The sequence below is a fragment of the Alexandromys fortis genome, unplaced genomic scaffold (assembly GCF_014885135.2).
Source record: "Alexandromys fortis isolate MF-2015 unplaced genomic scaffold, M_Fortis_MF-2015_v1.1 scaffold_79, whole genome shotgun sequence".
NCBI lineage: Eukaryota > Metazoa > Chordata > Mammalia > Rodentia > Cricetidae > Alexandromys > Alexandromys fortis.
In genome coordinates, this window is record NW_026067964.1 from 2,804,725 (window position 1) to 2,827,175 (window position 22,451).

The 22,451-nt window shown below is 46.9% G+C and overlaps 2 long non-coding RNA genes across 3 annotated transcripts; both read right to left on the reverse strand.

Moving 5' to 3' along the window:
• Positions 1–218: 218 nt before the first annotated feature.
• LOC126508590 (uncharacterized) lies at positions 219–5,975 on the reverse strand. Its single transcript, XR_007593894.1, has 4 exons — positions 5,685–5,975; positions 5,286–5,458; positions 1,509–1,844; positions 219–1,098 (listed from the first exon to the last, which is right to left on the reverse strand). It is a non-coding gene; the product is annotated as an uncharacterized lncRNA (long non-coding RNA).
• A 1,770-nt stretch (positions 5,976–7,745) lies between these two features.
• LOC126508589 (uncharacterized) lies at positions 7,746–15,901 on the reverse strand. Of its 2 annotated transcripts, none has more exons than XR_007593893.1 (3): positions 15,349–15,901; positions 10,825–10,943; positions 7,746–9,229 (listed from the first exon to the last, which is right to left on the reverse strand). It is a non-coding gene; the product is annotated as an uncharacterized lncRNA (long non-coding RNA). The 2 variants fall into 2 exon arrangements; XR_007593892.1 differs by having other exon boundaries at positions 10,825–11,346.
• Positions 15,902–22,451: the final 6,550 nt, after the last annotated feature.

Here is a 22,451-nt window from a genome sequence, read left to right on the forward strand (position 1 = left end):
GTCATTGAACACTCCAATGGGTACCTGTAGTTACTTAGATAGCTCGTATCTGAGAGCTTCGACGTTCCTCTTCAGCCAAAGAAACCTTCAAAACTGGTTTTAGTCTAGAAGAGCCAAACACTGATGTCAAATCCACAACGCACTCTCAGTCCAGTGAACTGCCCCACGGCTGCTACCAGATAAACCTTTTCTCCCTCGCCCCTGTTCCGGAGGCATTTCTAAACCATGACCCCTCTCCACCGTGGACGAAGCTACCAGGAAACTTTTCCCATCAGCCATTACCTCAGCCAGGCCAAGTCCCTTTCGGAGCCTCTGAAGTGTTTAGTGGTTCATGATTGGCTTCTCGAGCATTTGGAGAGGACACTAAAGTTTAAGGTTTTAAAGAAGAAAGTCCAGAGAGCCCACGGCAGGCAGGGGGAGTGTCCCTGCCAGTTTTCTTTAAATGTGCCATCTGTAAGGAGCTGCTGGGTACGAGGTCTCTTCAGAAGAACTGCCGAATTCCCCACTCAAAAGCCAAGGTCACAGTGGGGACCTTTAACCGCCACCTAGCCACAAGCTGCAGTGTTAAAGTTTCTCAGTTAGGGTTGTGATTTAGATGTGAACAACATTGTCCAACAATCTAGAAAGAGAAACGGCCTCCCCTGGTCCCAGCGCCTCTGGCTCTCATCCGTGCCACACACAACCGTGCCTTTGCTCCTCCATCAGAGGAAAGGCCCTGCCGTTGGAGACTTTTCATATAAGAATAGCTGTCACTGGCAAAGAGAAGACAAAGTGTTTTTGTTTTATTGGTTGACCTCCCACTCTTCAGGAGCAAAGCACAAAAGATCATTAATTATTAGCTTTTCTCTGCTTCCAACACATACACACACACACACACACACACACACACACACACACACACACGCAGAGCTGCATTTCCAAAAAACTGCATCCTGCTCATTTGAAAAGTCCTGCTCTGGTGTTTTCCTGTGTGGGAAGAACATGGTTACACCCAAAGGCAGCACTAGCGTTCATTTTCACTGCACAGAGAGCAAGGCTCCTGAATCCAGGATTCGAGGAACGCTAACAGTGGAATCGGCACCATCTTGGTTCTTGTCCCTAGAAAAACAAATGTCAACCTTGAAGACGGGACGCAGCATCCACATGAATGGTGACATTCCTGCCTTTTGTGTCTCTGTGTTCTGTTAGGAACATAATGTTTGTGGATGTGGACCACTGACGATCAAAAGGAAATGTTCTGTTCCGACTACCCTGCTCCCCCTGGGGAATGTGTATGCACTTGTCAAGAAGAAATAACCCCGGAAGCTGCTTCTTCAGAAGTGCTTAGCTCACAGAGCCATCCTCGGCTCGTGTTTGTGTTCGGCAGGACCTAACATCTTAATTGATTGTTTTGAAAGACCCACCTGGGCAGACTCGTCCTTTTCCCTCTCTGCATCCCCCGCCCCCACCCCGCGCCCCTGCAAGTCATGTTCTAAGGGGCTGGAGAATCCTCTGCACAGCATACTCACCTCAGGAAAAGGGACAGGGTGGGTGAGGTCGGCACCTAAAAATCCCGGATGAGGCTTCTGTGCCTTAGCTTGTTCTTAATATCACTCTCCCACCCTGAACTTTTAAGTACTTTATAATATGCGCTGTGATGGCCAACGACATAGCGTGGCCTGCGGTTGTTAATGGCCCTCATCGTAGGGTGGGTGTGCGCCATCCGGCACAACCAGACAAGGCTGTTTTCCGTGGTGTGGGGGGATGGGACTTTCCCTGCTGCAGTCTGGAACTAATGAGAGGACAAGACCTGGAAGCGGGGTCTCGCGTACACGATTCTCTGTTCCTTAATGAGAAGTGTGAACCTGCACAGAGAGAAAGCCCCTTTGAATTCCGATCGCACAATTTGTGTTATTTTAGGGTGCTAACACCATTCTCTCTGAAGCATTGCCTTGCAGGAGTCTTAATGTAAAACGCACCCAATCTTGGCTTGATCTCAGCAGCAGCAGGGTGCCTGCTTGCGCACTAAGTTGTGAACAATGAGCAGACAGATCTGCTGGGGCAATAGAGGAGCACCTAGTCCACAGTGGGTGCCCAGTTGACAGCTATAAAAACAAAAGAGAACAGACTATCCCCGAGTGAGTCCACCTGACTCTCTATGCTTACTTTTAGGATGGGTTTTTTTTTTTTTCCAATGTGAAAAAGGATTGAAAAATATTCCGACAAGAGCTGGATTTCCTGGGAATATTACAGCCATGGTAATGGCTGCGAATGTGCAAGGCTTCCCTCATCCAGAAAAGCAGGGAGGGGCAGCCTTGTATTCCATACAACTGAGCCATGAAGGGAATTTCACCGATAAATCCAGCAGAACATAAAAACTATGGAGACACTTAGCACAGACAAGATTTGGCTTCATCTCTGTAGACACTAACACGAATCTCTGAGCCCTTACGAGGCTCAGGTTCTAGGCTGCGCCAGGATCAGGTGAGAAGATGTGCTAATAAATACTGAATAAATTTGAGATCTCCATCAACGTGACACGGACGGAAGGACACAACCCAAGGGGTGAGAGAAGCACGAACTCACAAAGGACCTGGGTCGGTTTGGAAGGGATGAAAACCCACAGCTCACAGGGAGCCCTCACTTGTAACTTTCCCTTCCTGCCAGACAAGGGTTCCTAACCAGAACCTCCGGAACTTTCTCACTCCCCGAAGCTGAAAGCACACTTGTTCATGGGTCCACTCTTCTAAAGCAGGTCTCCCTCAGTGTCCTAGAGTCTCACAGGAGTTTAGAACCTTCTGAAGTCAGGGATCCCTGTTCTAGGATGCACCTGGCTCTTAGACTGGGGTTTGTTTTCAAAGATAAGTATGCGCCAAACCTTCCTCTGCCACCGTCTTGTTCTGCCTCCACAGGCTCGGATTTTCTAAGGAATTTTACTGAGATTCTCGGGACAAACTAGAAAGAAAAACAAAGCACGTCCCACGTACGGACATCAAAGCCGCGTGCGTGCTCCTGATTCTGAGATAAGGACAGCCCGTGCAGGTGTGTGTGATGGAGCCCAGCCTCGGTTTCGGCGCTTCGAAAGCCCTTGCTTGCTTTGAAAGCTGAATTCTTTTACAAAACGTGCATTTTCCTATTTGCTCATATAAATGCATGCCTTGGTTCTCTCCTAATGACTACTGAAGGAGAGTTTATGAATAACAGTCTGGAAATAGCTCAGGGTCTTGCTAACTAGATAGCTAGGAAGAGAAATGGAGGACAGATGGACAGATATGATAGAGAACCAGAAAAGGAAAAGAAGAAAACAATGAAAAGCCAAAACTCTGTTCTCACAGCAAAAAGGGCTTATGTTAATAGCTAGCGTGATTACCAGTGATCAAGCCCTTAATGCTAATGAATTTCCCAGGGTTTTCTGGGCGCTGGGCCAAAGGCAGGTGAGAAGTACAGACGTATTAAATCTCCACTAGGCTGGGCTCCCTTCCCTGTCAATGGCTTTTCTGAAATGGAAAGGGAGAATGAACAAAGGTGTGGGCTGGGGATACAGTTCAGTTTGTAGGAAGCTTGCCTAGCATTTACGAAGTCCTGGCTTTGGTTGCTAGCACCACGTAAGCCAGGTGTGGTGGCACACACCTGTAATCCCAATACTCAGGAAGCAGAGGCAGGAAGACCAAAAGCTCAGGGTAATCCCCAGCTACAAAGAGAGTTCGAGGCAAGCCTGGGCTACATGAGACCTTGTCTCAAAACAAGACAAGAATAGAAGTGTTTGGAGAAATCACTCGCATTTAATTCACAGTGAATTTTCGTTGGATATCAGGCTCTAGACTCAACCCGAGAAAGCAAGAAAAGAGTAAAACTAAGGTCATGCCTGCAAGACGTTCTTAATCTAGGGAAAGACGTAAGTGACAAGGAGCTATTTTTCAATGTATTTGGCACGCTCTTGTGATGGAAAGGTCAAAGGGGAACTTATTTGGAGAAAACGCATGCCCCTGCCATCTGTCCTGTCCTTTCGGCAGCACTGCTTGCTTCTCCAAGGTCTCTGACTTCACACATTTCGTGTTACTACAACAGAATCCCTGAGACTGAGAAACTTAAAAAGAAAAGAAATCCATTTCTAACATTCCAGAGTCTGGAAGATTCAAGGTGAAGGGGCTGTGTCTGGTGAGGGCCTTCTCATTGCATCATTAGGTGTAGAGGTTCACATGATGAGATCCTACACAAGAAGCAAGGAATGAGAGACCATAAAGAAGAAAAATCTCGCTGGGCAGTGGTGGCGCCTTTAATCCCAGCACTCAGGAGGCAGAGGCAGGCGGATCTCTGTGAGTTTGAGGCCAGCCTGGTCTACAAGAGCTAGTTCCAGGACAGCTAGGACTGTTACACAGAGAAACCCTGTCTCAAAAAAAAAAAAAAAAAAAAAAAAAAAAAAAAAAAAAAAAAAACTCACTTTTATAACAAAACCACTCCACTCTCCTGACTTAATCAACTCTGAGGCCCAACCCCCAGTCCTGCTACCATAAGGTCAAAGTTCCTAATACATGAGTTTGGGAGTGCAGAAACCATTAAAACTATGGAAACACATAAGTCGAAATCACATTAAAAAACAGCTCCTTGGCTCCAAGCTTCTCATGACAGAGTTCTAAGATAAAGAGTTTTCTATATTTTGGTTGCAGGGATGTAACAGCTATCCTTGATTGTCAACTTGACTACATCTGGAATTAACACCCAAATGACAGGCAGACCTGTGAAGGATTTCTTCTCAATTAGATCATGTGAAGTGGGAAGACCCCCTTCTAAGCCAGACCTTTGAGGTGGGAAGACACACTGTTAATCTGGGCCCATGTAAGGACAATGGAAGAAGGAAGGGAGCGTGCAGTAAGGATACCACTCGTCCGTTCCAGCTTTCCAGACTGGAAATAATCACACAGAAATCTGTATTCATTGCAATACTGTTCGGCCAATGGCTAAAGCATATTGCTAGCTAGCTCTTACATCTAGAATTAACCCATTTCCATTATTTTATATTTTACCACAAGGTTTGTGACCTACCAGTAAGATTCCAGCTGGTAACTCATGTCTTTCCTCTCTGGCAACTACCTGGCATCTCTCTCCTCTGGTAGTGCCATGGCGTCTCTCTGACTCTACCTTCTTTCTCCCAGCATTCAGTTTAGTTTTCCCTGCCTAGCTCTGTTCTGCCCTGATATAGGCTCAAAGCAGTGTCTTTATTCATTAACCAATAAAAGCAGCACATATCCAGAAGGGCCTCTCTCCCACATCAGAGGTGTGTTTGCCCTTCGCCTACTTTTCCTCACCGTATTAGCGCATCCATTCCTTCACTGGCATTGGAGCAACTTCTTCAGGATCCAATACAGAAGACCAGTAGAGACACCATTCTTGTGGACTGAAAAACTACTGGATTCTCAGACTTCATAGGCAGCATTGTTGGATTAGCTGGACGACACCTGTAAGTCATCCTAATAAATCCCTTTAGAGAGATAGATGAGAGAGAGAGAGAGAGAGAGAGAGAGAGAGAGAGAGAGAGAGAGAGAGAGAGAATTATTCTATAAGTCTTGTTACTCTAGAGAACTCTGACCAAATACAAGGGATAATACCTCCTTTTGCTTCCCAGAAAACATGGGAAAAGGAAAGACACCCACCCACCCACCAGAACCACCACCATCACCACTACTACCCCACCATCACCATCATACTGGAGTGATAAAGTGATGAAATTCTGCTTCCAGAATGCCTTATTCTGCAAAGTTGGGTTTCGTCAGAAAGCCACTTTGCCAGAGTGTAACGAGATCTCAGGCTGTCAGCTCCATCACGGTGGGAAAACCTGGGCCCTTAGTCTGGGGCCTCAGACCATCTTGGCACTGATGCATTTGTTAGTCAAGCTCCAACAAGAAGCTTCTCCTAAGCTCTAATTCCCAGCCTTATTTCTGTCACCAAGAAAGCCACACCCTTCTTGAGTGGGCCTCAGTCCAATTCCAATGGAAAACCACTCTTAGCATTGTCGCGGGAACCTGTCCAGGAGTCACTGAAGGACATGTTGCTTTGGAAACAGATGTGGGCAGGGGAAAGAGAAGAAGACATGCTGACCCTGAGGTCTACAGGGACAGGGTCAAGGAAGGGGATCAGATGAAACAGCATGTGTGTTGGCAAAATACCTAGCTGCTTAACCCTGAGCTTCTTGGTGCTATCACTGACCCACCCTCACTAAGCCCACTTGTCTCTCCACGAGGCTCCCAGATCTGCCCTTCCAGAATCCCAAACCGGAACCAGGAAAGTGGACACTGCAGATGGTCAGCAGGGACTTCCTCCCTGTTGCTGCAGAAAATGAGGAGATTCTGGTCCAAAGTTAAAACTACATGGGAGCTTTCTGGCTACTGGGCACAACACCCTTAGATTCCTGCCCTACAGGGTGGCACCAGTATCCTGGGAGTTGCCCACACCTCACGCAAGGGCTCATATCCCCCTTCCCACTCCATATGAGCAGTATGGCTCCTAACAAGCCAAGTCACCGCCACTATCGTCTGAGACCGCGGCAATGACCTCAAATGTGCTCTCCCTCTAGACTCACCCATTCTTTCCCAGGGGCCTCTCAGAGTTGCCCCCAAACTAGTGTTGCACTACACATTTAAAATCATCACAAGCCTCTCCTCTGTCCTGGGGACAGAAGTTAAAATGCTGCTGGAGAACAAATGCTGCGGCTTCAGTTTGAAATGCCTCCCCTAATGGAATGGTGTGCTGGAATCCCTGGTCCCCAGGTGGTGGGACTACCTTGGGAGGTTGGGGTCTCAATTCTTGTCTCAGCTCTCTGACTTCCCATTGGGAGTAAGCTGTTCAGCCAGCTCCCACTGGCAGCATCCACCACCCTAGAAAGAGCTGCCCACTGCCGTGGGGGACCTCTTCTCCTTTAAGTTGCCTCTATCAGGGTATTTTTCCTACAACCATGAGAGGAGTAACTAACGCATCAAATGAGACCTTTCCTAACCTGTATTTCTCTCTCAACCTGTGGCACATCACAGTACCCTACCCAAGCGAACCTTCTTGCTGTGCCCTGAATGGGATCATTTAGTCAGTCAAAGCAAAATGGAAATTACCGAAAGGATGCAGTATTTGAGACAGAGAGACAGGAACTGTGGGTGTTAGGGAAGGAACAGAAAGTCAAGGATGAGCTATCGGTTCAGCAGGTCCGTCCCCATTGCAGGGAACCTCCTCCATGTCTGCTATCCAGTCTCAGGCCCAGAGGAAAGCTCCGGGGAAAGCTTCTCAATGTCAACCACAGCTTGGGACTTGGTTATACTGACTTCGGGATGAATGCCACTCGTTCAACTCCCTCGTAGGAGAAAGGGCAATGGAGAGCCAGTTCTTTCTACCAGTAATATGGGGGCTGGCAGGTACAAAGAGAGGTGTCCCCCAAAGAAGCCAATATAGCATGAGGAAAGAGTACAGAAAGTGTCGCATGAAAACTAAGGGTCATGACCCTCATTCTTCATCACACTTGACTACCACCCGACAGTCCCCAGCACCGCTACCCCAAGCTTTCAGCTGCACCCCGACTTTTCATATAAGCTACGCTGTGAGATTGCCTCCTCTGTTGAATCTTCTTTGGCATTCATAGGTGGTGTACAGACCTGTCATCTGCTCATCTCTATCCTTTGCCATAGAAAATGAAAGTCGTTTACTTTTCTTCTCTTGTACAATCGCGGGTTAAATGGCCAACTGTGACGCAGCAAGGGAACTGGCCTATCAAGTGTAAACCTGGGAGAAAACATATAAGGGCTCCAGAGAGGTCGCTCTGGAACAGTCACCAGCTGAAGATGACATGGGGACTGCTGGGTGAGTAAAGTTTTTATTGCTGTGGAGAAACACCATGACCATGGGCACTCTTATAAAGGAAAACATTGAATTGAGTTGGTGGTGGTGGCTTAGAGTTCAGAGGTTCAGTCCATTATCATGGCTGGAAGCGTAGCAGCATGCAGGTAGACATGGTGTTGGAGAAATAGCCGAGTATCCTATATCTTGTAGGCACCAGGAAGTTGACTGATAGGCACACTTTTCATGGTGGAAATGGAAGTGCCTCTGGACCTGTCCAACACACTCTGCCTAATCCATTTGTCTTTAGACTGTATTGATTTGCATACTGCAGAACCACATTCCAAATTTCCACCATCCTACCTGTTTCCCACACTGCTGTGACTCAGCACCCTGTCATGGCAACTCTCCCAGAGCCCAAACAAACAAATTCTTTGAAGGCTTCACTGACAGTCTTAACCTATAGGAAGTCCCTGCAATTTATTTCATTGTCTACAAAGAATTTCGATGTAACTTGTTGCAAGATAGAAACGTAATCTATTCCCCCAGCCACCTTTTGAAAACTCTTCACTTATTTTAAGCATGTTCCCTCCTAGATGGGCCTGGCTCCTGTCGGGATCCATTGCTTCAGAGGACATTATGAACTTATTACAAAAGCACTTACTAAGTGAATCATTAATGGTCCTTAATAAAGTCATTTAGGAGAGGATTAATCGATATTGAGTGGGCTTTGTTGGGCATGGAGCCATTTTAGGAGAACAACATGTCATATTGAAAACAGGAAAAATTGGCCTAGCAGACACAGTAATAATGGGTAATGTCTCAGAGGCAGCATCCTGAATCTGTTGCTATTGTCACCCCCAAAGGTAGAGTCTGAGGACCACAATAGCATGGTAAACTAGTGCATTGATATCCTCCTCTACAATCTGAACTCAGTGGTCACAGAAAATAAAGAGCAAATTTAAAACATAGGTGTTTTTTTGAATGAGCCATATGCATATACATACAGAAGAAATAGATACCCACACATCAGAAGCTGACAGAGAAAAAACACATCCACTTACTAAGGTTCTGACAGGGACGGGGTGAGTAAAGGGGCCCTGTCTTAATTTGGGTTTTTATTGCTGTGGAGAAACACCATGACCATGGCCACTCTTATAAAGGAAAACATTGAATGGAGTTGGTGGTCGTGTCTTAGAGTTCAGAGGTTCAGCCCATTATCATGGCTGGGAGCGTAGCAGCATGCAGGCAGACATGGTGCTGGAGAAATAGCCGAGTATCCTACATCTTGCAGGCACCAGGAAGTTGACTGGTAGTCACACTGAAGGAAGCTTGAGAAAAAAGACCTCAAAGCATGTCCCCACGGTGACACACTTCCTCCAACAAGGCCACACCTCCTAAGAGTGTACACAATATAATCCGTCATATAAACAAACTGTAAAAAAAACACAAGATCATTTCATTAGATGCTGAAAAAGCCTTTGACAAACTACAACACCCCTTCATGATAAAGATCTTGAAAAAAGCAGAGATACAAGAAACATACCTAAACATAATAAAGGCAATAGACAGCAAACCAACAGCCAACGTCAAACTAAATGGAGAGAAACTCAAAAACGATCCCACTAAAATCAGGAACAAGACAAGGCTGTCCACTCTCTCCCCTATTCAATATAGTTCTTGAGGTCCTAGCTAGAGCAATAAAACAACAAAAGGAGGTCTAGGGGATACAAATTGTAAAAGAAGAAGTCAAACTCTTACTATTTTCTGATAATACGATAGTTTACGTAAGTGACCCCAAAAATTCTACCAAGTGTTGTTGGAGGCTGCTTGTTTATTTCTGGCTGCCAGGCTAGCTTAGACCCAAAATAACCACACAGAAACTGTATTAATTAAATCACTGCTTGGCCCATTAGCTCTAGCTTCTTATTGGCTAACTCTTACAGGGTCGGGGCAGGCAGGGTAAGGGCAGACAAGAGGGATGCTGCCAAGGTGGGATTCTGTTTGAGACCTGCCTTGAAGCATTAGGTCTGCACACAGAAGACCCAGATGCTATCCCAAATTGTCTCTTAGTCACCAGTTTCTGCCTTCCTGCTTCAGCGCTTATTCCCTAGTAAGGAGCTTAGCAAATACAGTGAAGGGCGAGTAAAGGTAAAATTCCTCTCGCTACCGATGACCTTCACAGCTGCACCACTGACATCAAAACACTTTGAAACCATGAAAAATAATAAGTGTGATTCCCAAGATGATAAAGAAAGCTGGTGGACTCAGCTCCAAGCTACAAAGCCAGGAAGATGTGGGTCCCTATGAAGGCCCAAGAGGAATGTGCAATAATACTACCCTCTGCGAGCAACTGACTCAGAGCTCAGAAGCTGTCTTCTGTCAAGGATGGATCCCCAGTAATGAATACAGTTGAGCTGTCACCCTAGCCGCTGGAGCTACTGCCTTTGCAGTGTTCTTCGTAGGAGTCTTTACTTCTTCTGGCCTTCCCTTTCCCAGTACTTGGGCTGCCCTTGCTCTGCAGACTGCAAGCTGTCTTGTTTGAAAAGCTATTCTGCAGGTCCCGAAATGACTAACTGCCAAAATGGGGGTTAATTGACCCTTTGTTGATCCTGAACCCAAACATGATACACTGTAGTATTTCCCTTTTTAAAAAAAACTGTTGAGGTTTCACACCTTCTCCCCCACTGCCTGCCCAGGGACCTCCTTGCTTAGCTGGGTTTTGTTTCCCTTTTCTGTCCCGGTCCAGTTTGTGTTTTAGGTAAGGAGAAAGCGCATGTAGCCAGAAGTACCCTGGGACTTTCTCTCACTTCATCTGACAGTAATTACAGGCTGTGAAGGCCAACGTAAACCAGGCTTTAGAGTGTCTTCAGGAAAAGATGACTTAAGAAGGAAGCTTGTCTGTCACTCCCGAGCTCTTCCTCCTCAGCACCAAATTGCTCCATTAGCTAACAAACGCGCTTACTGCCTCTGGCCCCAAACCTAGTTCACTGTGGCCCAGTTTTTCCTGGGTGTTGGCAAAGGGCTTACCTGGGGTTGAGAGCCAAGCAGCAGATGACTGACATTAATTCTTTTCATTATCTCTGTTCTCATCTCCCGTTTCCATCCTACAACCACGTGGCATTGTCTGTCCAGATCCTACAGGGTTCCTGCCACGGAAAAGACTTCTCTGACTGTAGGTGAAGGGGCTTCACTTCATTAAAGGACACAATAAGACTACAAGCAGCTACCTAGAATGGTCATGCAGAGACACATTGCCCCCAGGATCCACACCGTCTCTTATCCGTGGAACTGTCACCCACCACCATCTGACAAAAATGGTTTTTGGTTTGGGGACAAAGGATTGGATTTTTGTGTTTCTATTGGTTTCCAGTGGAGTTGATGACCCTTAGATCCTGGAGCTTGCAGCATAGACCAGGCTGACCTGGAGCTCACAGAGATCCACCTGCCTCTGTCTCCTGAGTGCTGGGATTAAAGGCGTGTGCCACCATGCCCGCTGCTCTGTGCGATTTCTAGTGTCCTTTTCAATTCGTATTCCTTGCTTAGTTCACTCTGTAAAGAAGAATTTGAAGAAAGGGTTTTGCTCAGTGGTAGAGTCTTTTCCTTCAAGTTTTCTGCGGCAGACATAGTGTTAACATGGACTCCTGAGACCATCCAGCACTACATGGACCTCCTTGTGGGCCTGCTTGTCAAACTGCCTCTGGTAAAACTGGCCCGGAGCCTCTAGAGCAAGGGTCAGGAGACAGGATGTAGGGTTTATGTCACTATGCGAACTGGAAAGCAAAGATAGCTGCTTTATACTGGGAACCCAGTGCTCAGACGTTACTTCACAGCACAGCAGAGCCGTGGAGTGGATCTCTGCTGCGACTTCTGCTAAATGGCTTGACATTTGGTTCCCAGCCCTCGGTGATATTCTTGTCACTGGGCCAAAGGCTTCATCAAAGGAATGATTCTACCATGGCCATTTTTTATGTGCTATTCATAGTAATAATTATGGGCTTCCTATAGCCAACCATTGGGCCAACGCCATAAAACAAGCAAAAATTGGCCCAACCTTCCTAATGGCTCATCGCCCTCGAGATCATTTTAAGTATTCAGCATTAATCACTCGATAAATTCTCATGGAACAATTGCTATGGGTGTGGAAGTAAGGGGTGCGTTTGGTTTGTTGGGGGATGATGAAGTCAATGCATCCCTGCCCTCAAGGAATTTACCGCATTGCATAGAGGATAGATACAGGTATTTAAAAAAATAGATATTCCTAAGTATTGTTGGGGAGGACCAAGAGGAGAGGCTAGTCAGCTTCTTCTGAGAGGGGTGATGGGAAACCACACTGCGTTCCTTTATCTTTCTTGTGCTCGTGAGTGAGAGATTTGTCTCCAGCCACTGGAACTCCCTGAGCCTACTAGTGTCACGAACTCCTTCTCATCTCCATACTGTTTTGGATGGAGTAATTTATTCAGAGCCTCATTGGTCTACTCTTTATGCCATTTTCACGATGAAAGGCAAAAAAGAGAAAACAGAGCTGTCTGACCTAGTGGAGAATAACACCCTCCCTCAGGCTTGAGTCTGAAATGTCCCCTGCAGGTTTGTGTCCATTTGCCAGCACGGGGGTGCCATCCTGAAGGCTGGGGCCATTTAGCAATCCTGGGTAGGGGATTAGGTGGCTAATGGGCCAGCTTTTGAACTTGTCCCTGGTTCCAACTCGTTTTCTCTGCCTCCTGAGCTGCCACCACGTGAACGAGCCATGGCCGAATGCTCCTGCCAGCAGACTGCATCAAAACGCTGGGTTTTGACTTCCCCACCACAATTGACTGGGACCCTATCTTCAGTTTACTTTTCTGCTGGTAAGACAAAACGCTGACCAAAAAGCGAGTTAGGAGAATAAAGGGTTTGTTTGACTTACACTTCCACATTCCCGCCTATTATCTAGGAAGTCAGGGCAAGAGCCTCAAGGCAGGAACTAAAGCAGAGATCATAGAGGGGTGGTGCTTACTGAATTGCTTCCCTAGCTTCCTCATGCAGCCCAGGCCCTCCTGTCCAGGGATGGCACTGCCCACAGTGAGCTGGGCCTTCCCGCATCAATCATTAGTCAAAAAACAAATGACCCACAGAGGTGCCCACAGGCCAATCTAGTGGAAGCAATTCCCCAGTTGATGTTTTTTCTCCCCAGGCAACTCCAATTTGGCAAAAACTAACCAGCACAGCCCTTTGAAACCACGAACCAAAACAAATCAGTCCTTCTCCTAGTTCCTTCTATCAAGTATTTCGATGTCAGTGATGCAGAGAACAACAAATACTTTTAAGAGAAGGCCTCTTGCTGGGCAGTGGTGGCACACACCTTTAATCCCAGCACGCAGCACTCGGGAGGCAAAGGCAGGTGGACCTCCGTGAGTTCAAGGCCAGCCTGGTCTACAGAATGAGCTCCAGGACAAGCTCCATAGCTACAGAAAAACCCTACATCAAACCCCCCACCCCGCAAAAAGAATAGGCCTTTCTAGCCACTTGAAATCTGCTAAGGGTTTCAGAGAATCAAAGCCTACAGCTGTCTTCATTTCTTTATTGTAAACCATCCCATCCTCGCTCCCCCCCCCAGCCCAGCCCAGTGTGTCTTTTCTCTCTGTCTGCAATACACTCTCAGCACACACCCAAGGACTAAAACATTTTCCTGGAACCTTCTCTGACCGCTCTACTCAAGACAGGCCTTCCCACCTGCCACCTGACCCAGACGACAACCTGTCTGTCTCACTCACGACATTTATCACGGTTACCATTGCTCTGCCAACCCAGACTGTGAGCGCCTCTAGGGCACGGTCATTTCTATCTGGTTCAAAAGGATCCCTGGTTCTTAGCACCGTACCCTGCCTATAGGATGTGCAGAACTTGGATGAGAATGGATGAGAGAAGCCTGTACCATTTTACCCCACTCCAAAGTAAACGTAAATGCTTAAGTGCAGGAAGTGCGTGTGTGGAGAAGCCAGGAACTAAAGGAAGACCCTTTCCCTGTGTGTGGGTGCATTGATTGGGCAGGGTGGGCAGTCTGGAGTCCTGAAGTGAGCCCTTTAACTGAAGGACACTAACAAAGAGGATGCTTAGTGGGGCTGGAGATGCGGCTCAGTCAGTCGCGTGCTTTCCCAGTGTGCACAAAGCCGAGTTCAGTCCTCCTCCCCATATAATGGTGGTGCACGTGATCCCAGCAATCAGAATGTGGCAACAGGAGCAGCAGAAGCTCCAAATCATCCCTGAATCCATAGCGGTGGGGAGCGACAAACAGGCAAAGACACAGACGACAGACAGACACACAGAACAGAAGAGCAGGTACAAAACACTAGAGGGCGAGTCCTGGGAGATTCCATGGGTACCTCAGCTCAACTCTGCCTCTGTGCCACCCCGCAGCCCCTAAGGTTAGTAGCCTAAGCCTCTAGGCAATTTCACTTTCAGTCGTCGGCCAATCCCACATTATTTTGAAACACACAGGACACAACAGGGTTGCCTGGCTCAGGAAGGCTGAGGAATACAGTGGCATTTTTTGTTAATCGGCAGGAAACACAGCTCTTGTTTGGGGCAAGAGGGGAGAAAGGCCCTGAGAGTAATTTATATCTGAAACCGTTTAGCCGCCCGTGGGAAATGCGCCGCTTCTAATTCACAGCAGACCCGGCTCTTTTCTGCTTTTTGTAATCGGTCTCATTCTGTTTCCTGTTAGCAAAAAAACACTTTTTTTTTTTTCTCAATCCATTAGATTCTCCCAAGGGTTGATAAGGCTTGGAGTCCTGCATATCTTATGAGAAGTAATCAAAACTTCTAATTAAAGTTTTGTTCTCACAGTCAAGCCTTGAACCTGTGCCCTTTGGCTCCACAGTTAATTCATTTTGAGCTCCAGCCAGAGGATAAATCGCTGTGTGTGGGAGGAGCTATTATTAACTATCATTTCTGCTTCGGAATAAGAGAGTGTTTTTGCTGTAACAGTACAACTCAGAATCTGCTGTGTATCCCTGCATCCCTGACACCCAGCTCAGACCCAGGTCACACCTGGCAGTCAGTGTAAAGTGACTGCAGCCCCGCCTGGACCCATCACCAATGGCTCATCGGCTAATCTGGCAAGAGAGACAGGAAGGGCTTGCCAAATAGGTCACTGAACCTAGCGATGGGAAGCTGAAAGTAGACCGGACATGGATGGCTTGGTAATTTCCCAAATTTTAAGCAGAAGATTCATATTCTGAGGTTTGGAGGGCTGCCTGCGATCTGTTCTCCATAAAAGCAAACTGTACAGCACAAATGGAGGCAGAGATGAGCCACCTGCTTATTCCCCAAGGCGGACTTCATTTTTCCCAAGGCAAAATCCTTCTCCCGCTGCAGGTCTAAATATTTGCAACTGAAGGCAGTCCTACAAGGCTGGAATCCAGGGTTGGGCCTAGACATTTACATAGAAGTTTGGGCATAGTGACCTGGCCCTCAGCTTCTGGCACACCTGAGAGCCACCCAGCATCTCACGTAACTGGGAAGGACAAACATTTCCTAAGACTTTTAGTAAATGGGTTCAAGGCATCCTCCTACCTTGGCCTTCTCTGTAGCTGATGCTCCAGGCCTGCACCTGCCAGGAAAGCGTACTTTATCGAATTTAAGTACTACAAAGTGTCCCTCGAAATGTAAACCGTGGCAGGGTCCGAATGCTCCCAAGCCTGGCCCAGCTGTAATTGAGAGGAGACTCCGCTTTCAAACGTCATTGCAATAGCTGTCTCAGTTTTTTTCTCTCTTCAACAAGAATGAAAGTACTACTTTTGAGACCTTTGGAGACCACTAGATAGTTTCTGGAAAGTAAGTATCTTTTCTGCAACCAAGCGTTAGTCTTTATGCAAAACTAGTTTTTGCTTGCAAAATAGCTATTGTGTTTGTAAAGAGGTTTTTGGATTTGGGGCTTTGTATTTGGGGGGTGTTGCTGTTGTTTGCTTGCTTGTTTGTTTTTCAGAATGGGGGCATGGTAGACGGAAGGGAAACTCTTATGTGGGAGCTGCAGTAGCCATTGACAGACTGAGCAGAATCTGACCCAAGTGTAGCCTCAGATCACTCTCCAGGGCTTCTCAAGGTCCATCTGTCTTGGGTCTTGCGATTACCTAAAACAAGAAAGACAGGTGACAACACACGGGGACCCTTGCTAATCAAGAAGGAGCCCATGTCTGGCTCCTCTCTCTCCCGCTCTGGGTATGTTCTCCAATGTTGATGCGCTTGCTCTCCAACCCTAACAGAAAACAGGCTGTGGGGAGACAACAGAGATGAGACTGGAATAGAGCATGTGGCCAACCCATTGACATTCTCTTCTGCCATATACCAATGATTCCTTTTGAAGAGAGAACCTTATGTATGCAGGCTGGCCTGCAACTTGCTACGTAGCTAAGGATGACCTTGAACTTTTTGATCCTCCCGCCTCCATCTCCCAAATGCTGGGATTATAACCATGCACTTATGCCTGGAATGTGTAGTGCTAGGAGTCAAATCAAGGGCTTTATGCAAGCTAGGCAAGCACTATACCAACTGAGCCACATCCGCAGCCCCATCTATATATTTTAAATGCACAGTTTGAATGTAAGTTGAATGATTTTGTCAAAGAGTAGTGTGCTTTTATAGCTATTCAGCAATTAAACTCATATCCCCTGATTTTATCCCTGAGTTATAAGTAAGATTGAACGGCTGTCCAGACAGTGCTGGAATGAAGAGGGCGCCCAGTAAGACACAACAAAGTGAAAGGGTTGAGACTTTGACTGAATGATAAAAGCTCCACCTTCCATTGTGGTGGTTTGAAAGGGAGTGGCACTATTAGGAGGTGTGGCCTTGTTGGAGGAAGTGTGTCACTGTGGAGGAGGGCTTTGAGGTATCATATATGCTCAAGTTATGCCAGTGCCTCAGTTCACTTCCTGTTGCCTGTGCAAGATACAGAACTCTCAGCCACCTTTCCAGCACCATGTCTGCCTGCAAACTGCCATGTCCACCGTGAAGACAATGAACCAAACCTCTGAACTGTTAGCCACCCAATTAAATGTTTTCCTTTTTAATAGTTGCTGTGGTCATGGTATCTCTTCACAGCAATATCAACCCTAACTAAAACATCCCATCAGCCCTACAGCCCCTTTCCTCCTCTTCTTCCTCCCCTTCCTTCTTCTCTCTATAGACAGAGGCACTGAATTTACTGACTCCTTTGGACATAGAGCTGAAGTCGGCCTTCTCCCATGGGTGCTTTTCCTTTTCTAGTTCACTCACTCCCACCCTCTTCCCCAGCCCCAGGGTCTCTGACACCCTGTTGAGAGAAACAGATGAAGAAGAAATAATTGCAGGGTCAACGTCATACAGCTCCATTGGCTTCCCCGGACATTCTCACCTTTGAGCCTGCGAGTTGTGGAAGAGTTTTAGAAAATCTTCCCTATGCCTGCAAGATGGCCCAGCAGGTAAAGGCATTTGCCCCCATGATGGATGACCTGCGTTAGAACCCCAGAGTCACATGGTGGGAGAAAGGAACTGATGTGTTGCTTTTATTGGTTAATGAATAAAGAAGCTGCTTGGGCCTATGGCAGGGACAGAATAGAGCTAGGCAGGAAAACTAAACTGAACGCTGGGAGAAAGTAGGCAGAGTCAGAGAGATGCCATGTAGCTGCCAAAGGAGAAAGATGCCCATGGGAGCCTGGTAGAACACTGCCAGTAGGCCACAACCTCATGGTGATGCACAGATTAATAGAAATTGATTTACTTAAGATATAACAACTAGCTAGCAATATGCCTAAGTGATTGGCCAAGCAGTGTCTTAATTAATATAGTTTCTGTGTGATTGTTTCAGGTCTAGGTGGCCAGGAACAAACAAGGAGCCTCTGCCTACAGTCAATGAGTCAATGACGTAAGAGAGTTGCTCAAACACAGAAGCAGAAGGCCAGTGATGAGAATCACAGAAGCATCCAGAGAGCTACCAAAAGGTACCAGGAGAGGCAAGGTGACAGCAGTCAAACCCAGAACAACCATGCACAGGAGAAGCCATAATCTAAGATATACAGAATGGAAGAGGGTCAGGGGGCAAAAGGAGTCCCCTTGCTATGGATTCTGGTCTCTTGTTTCGTCTCAGTCCCCTTCTCCCACATGGGCCAAACAGAGCCAGAGACTAGTGAAGGAATTTAGCAAACCATTGCCGATAATTAGGAAGCGCTTGCTTCCCATCTCTTCAGTTTCGCTGCCCTCAGTTCTCTTGCCAACCAAACATGTTTCTTTATCTTAATATGTACATGAGGCTTTGTTCTAGCACTGTGAGAGACAAAAGAAATATCCACCATGGCCTTGACCCATTGTTCCCTTGCCAGTCTGGAAAGTAAGAAATGAGCAGATAAAAACATATAAGCAGAAGGTGAACCCAAAGAAAAACATATAGTCATCCTCCTGGATATTAACCTTCATCAGGCAATGAAAGGAGACAGAGACAGAGTCCCACATTGGAGCACCGGACTGAAATCCCAAGGTCCAAATCAGGAGCAGAAGGAGAGAGAGCACGAGCAAGGAACTCAGGACCGCGAGGGGTGCATCCACACACTGAGACAATGGGGATGTTCTATCTGAAACTCACCAAGGCCAGCTGGCCTGGGTCTGAAAAAGCCTGGGATAAAACTGGACTCACTGAACATAGCAGACAATGAGGACTGCTGAGAAGTCAAGAACAATGGCACTGGGTTTTGATCTTACTGTACGTACCGGCTTTGTGGGAGCCTAGGCTGTTTGGATGCTCACCTTACTATACCTGGATGGAGGTGGGAGGTCCTTGGACTTCCCACAGGGCAGGGAACCCTGACTGCTCTTTGGGCTGATGAGGGAGGGGGAGTTGGTTGGGGGAGGGGGAGGGAAATGGAAGGCGGTGGAGGGGAAGAGGCAGAAATCTTTAATAAATAAATAAATAAACAAACAAACATATAAGCGGAAATGCTTTAGATATCACCCCAATGTGGAAATCTCATCGACACCGTGAACTTGAACATGTCCACAATGGCCCTTCTGTTTCCCCGGGAATTCTACACACCCCTTTCCACTCTCTTCCTGATCCTCCTTCTAAGCACAACTCTTCTCATTACAAGCCAAGCTGAACTGATTTCTCCCACCGGAAGCACTTTAGCCTGTGCCTTTCACATCTGTCTTCTTCCCTTTGTCAACCGCCAGTGTCTCAGGCTGAGACCAGACTCCGGCCACATCTCAGTTCTCTGCAGTTCTCTCACTTGCTCGGTGGAGCAGGTGCCAAGATGCCCTCCTTGCTCCCTTCTCCCTTTCTGCTCCCATCACTTGGACTACTGCAATGGCCTCCTCCCTAGCCCCTTCCCTCTACCTGATGGCTCCCCTATTGTCCACACAGCAGGCAGAATGGTTTGGGAGTTTTGACTGTTTTTTTTTTAAGATTTATTTTTATTTTATGAGTGTTTTGCCTGAATGTGTACATGGGCATTGCATGCATGCGTGATGCCCACCGAGGTCACGAGAGGACATCAGATCTGGACTGAAGTCACTGATGATTGCAAACTACATGATGTTGTGGGATATTTGATCACCTGTGACACCCGGAGACTGTGTTAATAAAATTAACCTTGAATCGGGGTCAGAGCAAGTGAATAGCTGGATGGAATTAGTCATGGGGAAGCCGGGAATATGGATAGAGAAGACACACAGGCAGGAGTAGGGAGGGACGTAGAGATCTTGTGCTATCCTACACCTGGGAAGTGAGAAGAGAAGGTCGACTGGTCCCTCCTCTGCTGCTTCAACTCCCAAGTCTTTATTAGTAATAGGACAACTTAGATAAACACATCAACATGGGTGTTGAAAACTGAACCCACATCCTCTGCAAAAGCAATAAGCACTCATAACTTCTGAGCCATTGCTCGGAGTGATCTTTGAAACTAAGTTGGAGTATGTCGGTGCTCAGCTTAAAATCCCCAGAAGTCTTCCACTCCATCACGCCTAAACTTCAACCTAAAGCTTGCTCCCTGAAGCTACAACCTGCTGCTCTGTGTCCTTGTCTCTCAGTGCCCCACTCATAGCCGGTAGATAACACGCTCTACTTCTGCTCTCTGGGGATTTCCTCCAAGGCTATTCACTGTGTCCTGTGTGCGTGAATAACCAACACTCAGTGCCCTGCTATGCGTCAGGGAGCTGGCCTGGTCCTAACCTCAAGCTTTCAGGTTATCCTGAATCCGGGTAGCATTTCCCTTGATCCATTCTCAGTATACTACAAGACCTTCTCACAGTTGACATTTCTTATGACAGATCTCAGTTTAAATGCTACCTCTTAAGAAAACCCATTACTAAACTACCAATTCAAAATAACTCATCAGCCCCTCTCAAGCCCACTGTCACTGATTTTTTTAATTTTTTTTATTTTATGTTTTGCTTGCATGTGTGTATGTGAGCCACATGCCTGCCTTGTGAGGGTGTCGGATCCCCTGGAACTGGAGTTACAGATGGCTGTGAGCCACATGCTGGTACTAGGAACCAAACCCACGTCCCCTGAGAGAGCAACAGGTGCTTGGAAGTGCTGAGCCCTCTCTCCAGCCCCACCACTAAATTTTCCCTGAGACACTTTTCACTAAATACCCTTTGCATTGTTGAGCTGTGTGATTGCCTTCCTCTGCCTTACAGCCCACGACCATACATGCACACACATGCTTGCACACAGGCACACACAAACACACACTATTAGGATGTAAGTTCCATTCCATTTTGTCTCACTCTATTTCCTTGTGCCTAGGAAGGACCTTCATAAGTATTCGCCATACAAATGTGTCCAATATGATGTAATTTTCCCAACTAGAAAGGGTACCATCAATGATAAATGCTAAACTGTTTCAAAGGGGGAAAGAAAGCCGTACGAGCCAGCTGGGCCAGAGAGGCTGTGTGGAGGCTGTGTGGAGGCTGTGTGGAGGCCATAAGACACATCAAGCCATTGCGGAGGACGAGGACAAAGAAAGAGGAAGGCCCCACACTTCTGACATGAGTCAGTACAAGGACAAGCCACTTACACTACAGGAAGAAACAATAAAGACTCAACATAAGCCAGACAGTCCGGCTCCACATGTAGACAAAACCCCCAAGCTCTACTGGAGGCTGCGGGATCATATGTTCTCTAACCTGAAAATAACTACAGTCGGTGGCCTTAGAACAGAAACAGGGTGGGGTGGGGAGCATGGACCCGGTGAAGAACGGGATGGAGAAGAGGCTAGAGCCAGCATCTCAGTGGGAGGAAAGGGAGGAAGCAGAAACTGTGCATTGGCAACAGGAGTAGAGGATGGATTTTTTTTTTAAAGAATGAAAAGTTGGAGAAACTCACAGTGTAACTGACTGTGAGGAAGTCAAGCGGGTTTATGAGAAAGTGGATCAGATATGGAGGGCAGTGGGGCAGAAAGGTGCTGGCTGAGCTGCTATGGAGACAGTGCTGGGGAATAAGCTATCAGGCATGGTGGCTGTTTGAAAAGTAAAAATTATAATTATATGTGTGTGTGTGCGTGTGTGTTTGTTATATTATATATAATATGTTATACATTATATATAATAATAGAAAATATATGACATACATTTATACATATGATAAACATATCATATATACATACATAATATACATTTAATTTCCAACCATTTGTTCATTCAGCAAATCCTTGCTGAGAACTTTCTTCACACCAGGTTCTGTCCCAAGCAAGGAGATACAGCCTTGAACAAACGTCAGCCCATGGCCTTGTGTAGCTTGCGAGGTGGCCAGGGTGGCAATGTTATCTATCGCCTGCCCTTTCTCGCCATAACCCTTTCTTATTGGCAGAGCACTTTCACGTTCATCCTTCCACCCCCACAACCATGCTCCTTGGAGGCGGGAAACCACCAAAGCAAGACCGAAGCTGAGAGATTTGCAATACGTGTCAAGGACTCAGCAACAGGTCTTGAGACCAGCAGACTTGAGAGCAGAAACTAAAACCCTGAGGTCTAGGCTCAGGCAGAAACACTACCCACTGCGAGTGAATGGCTGGCGGACGCACAGTCTCTTGGTCTTGGATCAACCCTATCACTGAAATAACAGTACAAGTCAAAGACCTGACTCAACTGTGGATCTGGCCTTAGCCAAAGATAGTAGCCACCAGATAAAAGACTGCAGAGTAATCCAACTCATACATTGCTTAGTTGTGTTGAAGCTAATCCTGAGGAACTTGGCAGTCGGGTACATTTCCTTGTCCCTTCGGCTCTAAGAAACTTGACTTAATCTCCCCAACCTGACAAAGAAGAGAAGATTGGGGAGGGGGGTAAAGAGAAGAAGGGGGAGAGGGAAGTGTACAGGGAAAGGGTGGGGGAGGATGTGGGAAGAAGAGGAGTGAGAAGGGAGATGAAGGGGAGGGGAGGGAAAGGAAAGCAGGAGGGGAGGGAGAGGGGTGTGCAAATTCAAAGTCTTTCTCTGTTTCTACTGGCTCCCAGAGGGCTGGAATCTAGTCCCCTGCTCCTGTTTCTCCGTTTACATATATTGCCTTCTCATTAGCTCTTTTATTTGTTTCCGCACCAATCTGGTGAGTTTAATCAACTTAGTGAGTGGGAAGGAGAGGTGTTTGGGGACATGCAGAAAGAGCCCAGCAAACAGCTCAGAACCCTCCACCATTGCTGTCTCTCTTCCTACC